The sequence below is a fragment of the Orycteropus afer genome, unplaced genomic scaffold (assembly GCF_000298275.1).
Source record: "Orycteropus afer afer isolate SDZICR_OR568_19922 unplaced genomic scaffold, OryAfe1.0 scaffold00844, whole genome shotgun sequence".
Classification (NCBI taxonomy): Eukaryota; Metazoa; Chordata; class Mammalia; order Tubulidentata; family Orycteropodidae; genus Orycteropus; species Orycteropus afer.
The window spans coordinates 550340-561288 of record NW_006922431.1 but is presented as its reverse complement, the minus strand read 5'-3'; the positions used below and the strand labels follow the sequence as shown (position 1 = coordinate 561288).

The window sequence follows — 10949 nt, the reverse complement described above, 5'->3', positions numbered from 1 at the left end:
TTTGAATTTTATTACAAGATGTAAATTAGTTTTCCTCAACATTATATTTATTTCTGACCTCATATGTTTACAACTTCCATGATCTCTTTCATGGGTAGGATCTTGATTTTAGAATTTAGAATTAATCCAGTATGACGTTAACCAAGCCAGAAATCAAACTCACTGCCATCAGTCAATACCAACTCATAGTGACGCCATATGACAATTCCAACTCATAGTGAGTTTCCAAGGATGTAAATCTTTACTGAAGGAGAATGCCTTATCTTTCTTTCATGGGGTAGCTGGAAAGTCCAAACCACTTATTTTGTTAACAGCCATATTCCTTAACCACCGCACCGCCAGAGCTCCTCATTTTGAATTTACTCCTTACAACTCTCTGGTTTTTTCCTTTGCCTAATTCTCTTGATATTCTAATAACTCCCATTGGAAGTGTTCGTTAGGGTTGTAGTTTCAAATTCCCAATGCATTTTCTTCATTGTATCATAAAGAATTAGAGTAGAGTTAAAATCCAAATTTCCCCTGTGTGAGAAGAAATATTTATGAACATGGCAAGAATGGTCAGCTAATTTCTCATGAGGAGGGAAAGGATAGCTACCTTCTGAGAGTAGCCTAAGAACCATGCTAAGTCTAATTTCTGGTAGGTCTTTATATTTACAAAAAACGAAAAAGGAGGAGAAAATAGAAAAAAAAATGTAACTATTTTACTGGTTCAACTACTTCCTGGGAATCCAAAGGAGGAGAGGTCAGAGTTTCAGAAGGAATAGCTTAGGGCTAAGGTCTGAATTCAGCAGTGTGGTATTTTCTGCCCTCTCTCCTATTAAGTCTCCCATACGTTCTTGATGTTTAGAATTGCCATAAAGGGGGAATAAATGTTTTTTATTTAATTATCATAATTAAGTGAAATTATTAATAGCATTGGGAGAACTGGCATCTGGTGTTAAACCATATCTGGTGTCAAAACAAGGATACCGCTCAAGAATTGTACTGAAGATACTGAAGAGTGAGTTGTACTCTGTTCTGTGAGTGAAATTTATATTCCGTCTACAAAATATTTAGACTGTAAATGGGAAGACCCAAAACACCAAACCAAACTCACTGCCATCGAGTTGGATCCAACTCATCGCTACCCATCCCTGGGTTTCCGAGGAGGTATCACTATGGAAGTAGATTGTCCAACCTTCCTTCTGAGGAGCGGGTGGTGGGTTTGAACTGTCAGCCTTCTGGTTAGCAGTCAAATGCCTTAGGCACTACACCAACAGTGTGTGCATTTCTCATTTTTTCTTAGGAAGGAAAACAAAGTTTTTGGTTTTAGATACAAGGGCAAGGCAGGGATGGGTTATAATGGAGGAGCAATACACAAAAAGGGCAAGTGGGGAAAGTGGGAAAACATGCAGAATGAAAGACAATGGAAAACTGAAAGGAAGAGAGAAGAGAAATTGATGCAAAAAGAAAGAAAATAGGAATGTGAGGATAAAAAGTGGCAACAAATTAACACGGGAAAATGAACCACAATCTAACTTAGAAAAGTAAATTAACAAGTAAAAGTGTTTGGTGAATGAATAGGGAGAGAAAGAAAAGAGAAACCATGAAGAAGGAGGCATGAACAAATGTTGCAAAGAAAGAGTGTCTGATCACAGACTCCAGGCATGCAGTGTTGGCTATAGTTTTTTTCTCTCTCTACCCTAAGAATGAGGGGATCCTCTCTCCCTCAGCCTCCCTACCTCTGTACTCTATCATTGTTAGAGTCAGATGAATCTATTAATTACCTGACCAAAGCCAAAACTCATTTCCTTTGAGTGGATTCCAACTTACAACTACACTATGCAACAAGGTAGAACTGCCTGATAGGGTTGCCTAGGCTGTAAACTTTATGAAAGCAGACTGCTACGTCTTTCTCCTGTAGAGCAGGTGGTGGGTTCCTTAGCAGCCCGTGCTTAACCACTGTACCACCAGGGCTTCTTTATCAGCTGAAATGGCAAGAAAGATTAAAGTGAGGATTTATATTTATTTTTCAGCCGTTTCTCATTAATTTGTCTAAAGTAGATTTTCTTCCATCCTCCTGCAGAGGAAAATAACTTCTTGATTTCTTTATTGCAGGAACTTATGTTCACCTGATCAAAATTTTACCTTAGTGTCTGGATCTGTGCCAACCACCCTTTCAGAATCACAGGTAAAGAAAGTACTTAATAAAGAATGGGACAAGGGGAAAAAGTGGATCAAAGATGTCAGATGATAGGGAATCTGTTAGGTAACAGTGTCAAAACAGAGGTAAAGGATAGAAAATAGAGAAGAAGCTGTGACTTTCAATTTCAAAAACCTTCAGAAGACATCTTCAAACACTACCAAAATCCCAAACCCACTGTCATTGATTCTATTCCTACTCATAGAGACTCTACAGGACAGGGTAGAAACTGCCCTGTAGGGTTTCCAAGGCTGTAGTTCTTTATGGAAACAGACTGTCCCATCTTTCTTGCATGGAGCAGCTGGTGGATCAAAATGCTGTGTTAGCAGCTGACTGGCTTAACCACTACACCACTAGAGCTCCTCTTCAAACACTTACACGTTATAAAATAACTAATTGTATGTGAGTGTGTGGGAGGCAATGTTAAGAGTAAGTAGAAAGATTGTGACTTAAGCTTCCTAACAGGGTTTTTTAGGAAGTATTAAAATGAAACCAAACTGAAACCAAACTCACTGACATCAAGCCAATTCTGTCTCATAGTGAGCCCCATTGTGTTTCCAAGGCTGTAAATCTTTACAGACACAGACTGCCTCATCTTTCTTCCATGGAGCAGCTGGTGGGTTTGAACCACTGACCTTTTGGTTAGCAGCCAAATGCCTTAGCCACTACACTACTGGAGCTCCTTTATTAAAATGAAAGTTAAGACAAATACCTTTCTAAACGGGGAAAAGTAAGAAGTGAACAGAGAAATTAATTTGGAGCCCCTACAAAGTGTTTTCTATTAAATTTTATTTAGGTCCCACTTTGTTTTAACCTCTTTCCGCTAATTTGGCTAAAGTAAAATAATTTTTCCCCTGTTGAAGGCCATGATTTCTGGATTTTTTTTTGCAGGAACTTATTTTACCTAGAACATTGCTCATCTGATCAATATTTCTCCTTAGTCTCTGATCTTTGTGTGTGTGTATAGTGTTTGTGTACATATACATGCCAATGCATTGTATCACTTGAATTTATTCATCCTTTAGCTGCTAGGGAGCTCTGGTGGCATAGTGCCTAAGGCATTTGACTGCTAACCAGAAGGCTGGCAGTTCAAACCCACCAGCCACTCCTTGGAAGGAAGGCTAGGCTGTGTACTTCTTTAGAGATACTGTCTCAGAAACCTAAGGAGGGGATCACAATAATTAATGGCAGTAAGTTTAGTTTATTTTGGTTTAACACAAGGAACTATCTGTAATAGCCACTGTATTCACATTTAGAGATACATGTTGTTGTTGTTGTTGTTATGTGCCGTTGAGTCGGACTGACTCATAATGACCACTCATTGGGTTTCTGAGGCAGCATCACTACGGAAGTAGATTTCCCAACATAATTCTGATAGTTCCTAACATGTGTACCCCAATATACCAGTGTATAGAGTAGTTCTCTGTTACTTGGGTTTTTCTGTTTATTTCCTCCTGTTTTCTCATCCCTCTCTCTATCTTTCTTTTCTAGGTACTGCCTTATTAACAAATTTCCGTCAGAAATTTTCCCTCTTCTCTATGCTATGTCCCACAGCCCTTCTAAAAAACGTGATATTTAATTTAATAGCACGGGAAACATTGTTATTTGTTACATTGTTGTGTTTTGCTATATATCAGCAATTTTCAAATAAAAAAATTCATCTGAATAATAAAACATTTTGGATCATGTACCTTAAATATATGTATTTTTCTAAATTGTATACATATCATTATAGTAATATATTATTTTCATTTTAAGTGTTAAAATATAGAAATGTAAAAAGAATAGAATAGAATGTTATATGTTATATATAATTACATGCATGCATATAAATAGTACACACACACACACACATCTTCAGTATTATTTATTTTTACACTTCAATGGATCATCATGTTCATGTCGTGTAATGAGCATATCCCATTAAACAGATTGACAGAATGACTCCAAATTGTGGATATTCTCCACAATGACTACTCTTCTTTTTATTTAGACAGGGTATGACTTCTAATTCTAAACCCAGGAGAGGAGCTCTTTTTGACTATATTATTTCTACTTTTTGAAGTACACAAAAAAGAGAACATCCATTTATTTAAAACAGTGATTAATAATTTATCGGTTTAAATTCAGTGGTATATAAATGCATTCTTATACCACTTGAAAATCAGAGCAAAAAAATAAAACTCATTCTAAATTTAAGTAACATAATAACAGTAGCCTTAGTTTTCTTGTCTTTGAAATAAAGGGATTAAACTGCAGGAACTTCATAACTACATCTATCAATTTTATTCAATGATTCTGTGAGTATGGATAATTTTTTTTGTATGATTCAATTTTGTATTTTAGCAGATTATATGTTGACTTTCTTTTTGGTGTGACACTGGCATCAGAGAAAGAAGTGTTGTGGAAGTACAAGTATTTGAGAATGAGTAAGTGTTAAATAAACTGCAGAGACAGGCTACGGAGTAGCCACAAAAGTGGTATTCAAGCAGGGATACAACTAACGGAGTACTTCTAAGTTAGGTGGAATGCAGGGATATTATTTGGGATCCTGGCAATCAGTTTGGGGTCAGACTACACAAGAATGTCTGACTAGAGAGAAGGCAGTAAGACAAATGAGTAAGAAAATACAGAGAGCAAGAAGAGAGTTAATACCCAGGAAAGAGGAATTCCACAGAAACTAAAGGAAGGAAATAGCTAGAAAGATTTTGGGTTATGTGACTGAGAAATGGGTATATTCCTAAAAAATAGTTAATCATCAAGCATAATACTTCTCCAAAACATTAAAGAACTTGCAACTTACTACTGTATCTCAATCAGGAAATGTTTCAAATGACACAAGAAGGTAGTAATCCAAGGTGTAGAAACCTAGACTCCTAAAGTGGAGAGCAGTTCTATAGAAGTACCTGGTTGAATAGGAATAAGAGTGTGGCCCTGAGAACAGTGCTTTTTCCTTTAATCTGAAGGAATAAAGGATAAATGGGTTTACTCAGAATATTGAAGAAGGTTAAGACATGTGTTATTTTTAGCTTAAGTCACAGATGTTAAATGTTTTAACTGGAGAGGAACTATGGTAAAGATGAATGAGATGAAAATAAACCCTCTGCCTCTTGATGTACTATGGGCCAACGAGATGAAGATGAGAAACAGCACAGTGATGACAGAATTTGTCCTCCTTGGTCTTACCCAGTCTTGAGATATTCAGCTCCTGGTCTTCTTGCTAGTTTTAGTATTCTGCTTCATCATCCTCCCTGGGAATTTCCTCATCATCCTCACCATCACATCAGACCCTACTCTCTCAGCCCCTCTGTACTTCTTTCTGGGAAATTTAGCCTTCCTAGATGTATCCTACTCCTTCATTGTGGCTCCCAGGATGCTGAGAGACTTCTTTTCTGAGAAGAAGGTGATCTCCTACAGAGGCTGCATCACTCAACTCTTTTTCTTGCACTTTCTTGGAGTAGGGGAAATGTTCATTCTTGTTTTTATGGCATTAGACCGCTATATTACCATATATCGGCCTTTACACTATTCAACTATCATGAAGCCTAGAGTTTGCTATGCATTATTGCTGGCTCTGTGTATTGGAGGCTTTGCTCATTCCTTTGTACAAGTAGCACTGATCCTTCACTTGCCGTTCTGTGGCCCAAACCAGCTAGATAGCTTCTTCTGTGATGCCCCACAGATCATCAAGCTGGCCTGCACAGACACTTTTGTTGTGGAGCTCCTGATCGTCTCCAGCAATGGCTTGCTCCCCCTCATGTGTTTCCTGGGTCTTCTAGCTTCCTATGCTGTCATCCTCTGTTATAAGGGGACATGCTTCTCAAGGGAAGAACAAGGCTGTGTCCACATGCATCACTCACATTATTATCGTGTTTCTCATGTTCGGACCTGCTATTTTCATCTATACTCGCCCTTTTATAACTTTCTCAGCTGACAAAGTGGTTTCTCTCTTTCACACAGTGATTTTTCCTTTGTTGAGTCCTGTACTTTATGCCCTTCGCAATCAGGAAGTGAAAGCTTCCATGAGAAAATTATTTCGTCAACACATAACCAGATGAAGGGGAAATCAAATGGGTAAGGAAGAATTGGGGTATTCATCTGAAATTAATTTATTTACTTCAAAAATGCGTTTTGAGTACTTCTTATTTGTCATAAGAATTCTAGGAACTGGAGAAAGAATCATTCGTGAGACAGATAAAGTCAATCCTCTCTTGAAAGGACCATCTAGTTGGAATAGACAGACTTTAAGATAGTAAATAACAAAAATATGATTTCAGGAAGAAATGTCATTCTGAAGAAACAAAAAAAAAGAAAAGCAAAATGATAGACAGTGACTGTGGTTTGGAGGTAATCTGTGACTGTGGTTTAGTCACTAAGCAAGGCTTCTTGAGGAAGTGGCATTATGATGTCTGGCTGAATGCTCTAGAGGCAGAACGTTCTAGGCAGAGGGAATAGATAATGCAAAAGCGAAGATGGTAATGGACTTGATATATCTGAGGAACATAACGAAGTCTAATTTGACTGAAGTATAGTAACTGTGAAATTATTAAAGCTGGAGATACTATTAGTGTTCAAAACGTGTATTGTCTACTAACTGAATATTAAGAGTTTGAATTCTATTGTATTTGCAAAAAGAAGCCAGAGGCTTTAAGCAATTCATCTCTTGTGGCTTCATAAGTAACTTAGGGTCATATTCTGAAGATTCTGTGCAAGGATCAATGAGTTGATAAATATGATTAAGAGGCAAACATTATTCTTACAAGTCTATTTTAAAAGAAATTAAACTGCTATATTTTTCATAATTAGGAAGAGTGGGGGAAAAAGTTGCTGGGTCTTCTCATGGCACAAAATCATGAGCAATTTTTTTTTCTCCCAGAACTTCATGATTACTACTACCACACTTTTATGAATTCTAGATGTACGTTTGATATGATCCACAGTCTATTTCACCCTGAGCATAATGAAAGGAGCTCTGGTGGTATAAGGGTTAAGGTCTTTGAATGCTAATCAAAAGATGGGCATTCTAAGCCACCAGCCACTCCATGGGAGAAAGATGATGCAGCCTTGGAAATCTAAAGATTTGTAGCCTTGGAAACCCTATGAGGCAGTTCTAATCTGTCACTATGAGTCAGAATGGATTTGATGGCAGTGTTTTTTTGGTTTTAAAATGATAGTTCTTTGGTGAAACAGTCTGTTCTGTGGAAGATTGCTGAAACTATTCTAATTTTTAAAGATAATATGATTTAATATAGGGAATTTAGTGCTTGCAAAAGGACTGAGAAACCTTGAAGTGCAGACTGGGTCTCCAGAGATGACTCTCAGAACTATATAGAAAACCTAGGCTGATAAGAGACTTCCTTTGCTGCAATCTTTCCCTCTGCTGTCAATAAGATACCACCACTTTAACCTCAATGATATTGAGTCATTGCATCACATCTCCGTTTGCAAAACAGAAGCCTCTCGTGTTACTGTTTCTCCTCCCAATTAGCTTATTTCCAAATCCATCATTCATCAGTACCTTGAATGGGAAGCACCCAAAATACATATGGAAACCACAATTCAAGGGAGTATGGAATTAATTTTTCACATTTTATTTAAAATAATCTAAGGTTAAAATATTTATGGATATAAATCATGTCCATGATAACATCAGAAGAGAATTGTCCAGCTGCCATCACTATCTTTACCGTTGCATCTGTGAGCATGTACCTGAGAAGGAGTGTCACGATACTTATCCTACAAAAGTCAACTCTTTCACCGATATTCCAGAGTCCATTCATTTTTTTATTCAAGGCAATGATTCAGACAACTCTTCTATCTTTTTTTGCATCATTAAAAATTTCCCCTCTTTTGCATATTTATCTTCAGCATATATTTGCATTACTTCACACTAAATAAAACCTACTACTACCCTATGGTTATTGGTCTGTCAATTTGTTGTGCTATGGTGGTTTGCATGTTACTGTGAGGCTGGAGGCTATGCCACCAGTATTTCAAATACCTGTAGGGTCACCCATTCTGGACAAGTTTCAGTGGGGCTTCCAGACTAAGAAAGACTCAGAAGAATGAAACAGCCATCCACTTCTCAAAGAATTGGCCAGTAAAAACCTTATAAATAGCAGTGAAACCGGTCTGATATATTACTGGAAAAGTTTATGAGTAGCCCTGAAACATTGTCTGATATAGTGCCAGAAGATGAGCCTCTCAGGCACTTAAAATATATCTGGGGAAGAGCTGTCTCCTCAAAGTAAAGTAGAACTTAATGATGTGGATGAAGTAAAGCTTTTGGGACCTCCATTTGCTGATGTGGTATGACTCAAAATGGGAAGAAACAGCTGCTTATATCCATTAATAATTGGAACATGGAATGTTTGAATTATGAATGTAGGAAAATTGGAAGTTGTCAAAAATGAAATAGAACGCATAAAGATCAATATCCTAGGCATTAGTGAGTTGAAATGGATTGGTTTTGGTAATTTTGAATCAGACAACCATATGATCTTCTATGCCAAGAATGACAAATTGAAGAGGAACAGTGTAGCATTCTTTGTCACAAAAAATATTTCAAGATCTATCCTAGAGTACAAAACTGTCAGTGATGGGATGATATCCATAAGCCTACAAAGAAGACCAGTTACTCCTAATATTATTCAAATTTACTCACAAACCAGCCAAAGGAGAGGAAATTGAAGATTTTTACCAATTTCTGCAGTCTGAAATTGACCAAACATGCAATCAAGATGTATTAATGATTACTGGTGATTGGAATATAAAAGATGGAAACAAAGAAGAATCACCAGTAGTTGGAAAATATTGCCTTGGTGACAGATAAAATGTCAGAGATCACATGATAGAATTTCTCAAGACCTGTGATTTATTCTTTGCAAATACGGTTTTTCAACAACATAAATAAATAGTGGTTATACATGAGGGTCTTGTCAGATGGAATACACAGGAATCAGATCGATTACATCTGAGGAAAGAGGTGATGGAGAAACTCAGTATCTTCAGCCAAAACAAGTACATGAGTTGACTGTGGAACAGATCATCAACTATTCATATGCAAGTTCAAGTTGAAGGTGAAGACAATTAAGTCCATGGGAACCAAAATATGACCTAATTATACCCCACCTGAATTTAGAGACTGTCTAAAGAATAGATTTGATGCATTGAACACTAGTGACCAAAAACCAGATGAATTGTGGGATGACATGAAAAACGTCATCCATGAAGAAAACAAAAGGTCATTAAAAAGACAAGAAAGGAAGAAAAGACCAAAGTCCATGTCAGAAGAGAGTCTGAAACTTGCTCTTGAAAGGAGAATAGCTAAAGCAAATGGAAGAAATGACAAGATAAAAGAGCTGAACAGAAGATTTCAAAGAGCAGCTTAAGAAGACAAAGTCAATTATTATAATGGAATGTGCAAAGACATGGAGTTAGAAAAACAAAAGGGAATAACATACTTGGCATTTCTTAAGCTGAAATAACTGAAAAAAAAATTCAGGCCTCGAATTGTAATACTGAAAGATTCTATAGGTAAAACATTGAATGATGCAGGAAACATCAAAGGGAGGTGAAGGGAATCCACAGAGACACTGTAGCAAAAAGAATTGTTCAATGTTCATCTATTTCAGGATGTGGCATATCATCAAGAACCAATGGTACAGAAGGAAGAAGTTGTAACTGCACTGAAGGAATTGGTGAAAAACAAGGCTTCAGGAATTGATGGAATGCCCATTGAGATGTTTCAACAAATGGATACCATGCTGGAGGATTTACTCCTGGCCAACTGATTGGAAGAGATTCATATGTGTACCTATTAGAAAAAAAAAGTCATCCAACAGAATGTGGAAATTATCAAACATTACCATTAATATCACATGCAAGTAAAATTTTACTGAAGACAATTCAAAACAGTTGCAGCAGTATATTGGCAGTGTACTGCCAGAAATGCAAGTTAGATTCAGAAGAAGACATGGAATGAGGAATATCATTGCAGATGTCAGATGGATCTTGGCTGAAACCAAAGAATACCAGAAAGATGTTCATTTGTGTTTTATTGACTATGCAAAAGCATTTGGTTTTGTAGATCATAAGAAATTGTAGATAATATTGAGAAGAATGGGAATTCCAGAAAACTTAATTGTGCTCATGAGGAACATTTATGTAGACTAGGAGGCTGGCATTCAAACAGAACAAGGGGATACTGCCAGGTTTAAAATCAGGAACAGATTTCCTCTTGGTTGTATCCTTTCACCATACTTATTCAATCTGTATGCTGGGCAAATAATCTGAGAAGGTGGACTATATGAAGAAAAGTGGTGAATCATGGATTAGTCCCATTCCTTGTTGACATTCTCTATAAGGCAAACTTTAAGACTCAAAAAGAAGCAGTATGGGCTTTTACTACTGTATACCTTGTCAATTGTGGCATAATAGAACTGTTGATGAACTTTTAACTGCAATGGATACCAAAATTATTCTGGATGCCATTTTAAATATTTTTCAGACTGCAGAGAATATTCGAGACACTGAGAAACTTAGTATAATGATTGAAGAATGTGGAGGATTGGACAAAATTGAAGGTCTACAAAACCATGAAAACAAGTCTGTAGAAAAGGCTTCATTAAGCTTAATTGAGAAGTATTTCTCTGTTGAGGAAGAAGAAGATCAGAATGTTGTGCCAGAAATTACCTCTGAAGGGTATGCCCTCCAAGTTCTGGATGGCACTCCTGGGACCTTTAACTTTTAAGATTGTACACCCGAG

General features: G+C 36.9%; 1 pseudogene; it reads left to right on the top strand.

The window, feature by feature from the left end:
• The first annotated feature begins 5315 nt into the window (after positions 1-5315).
• Positions 5316-6240, top strand: LOC103212079 (annotated as a pseudogene).
• The last annotated feature ends 4709 nt before the right edge of the window (positions 6241-10949 follow it).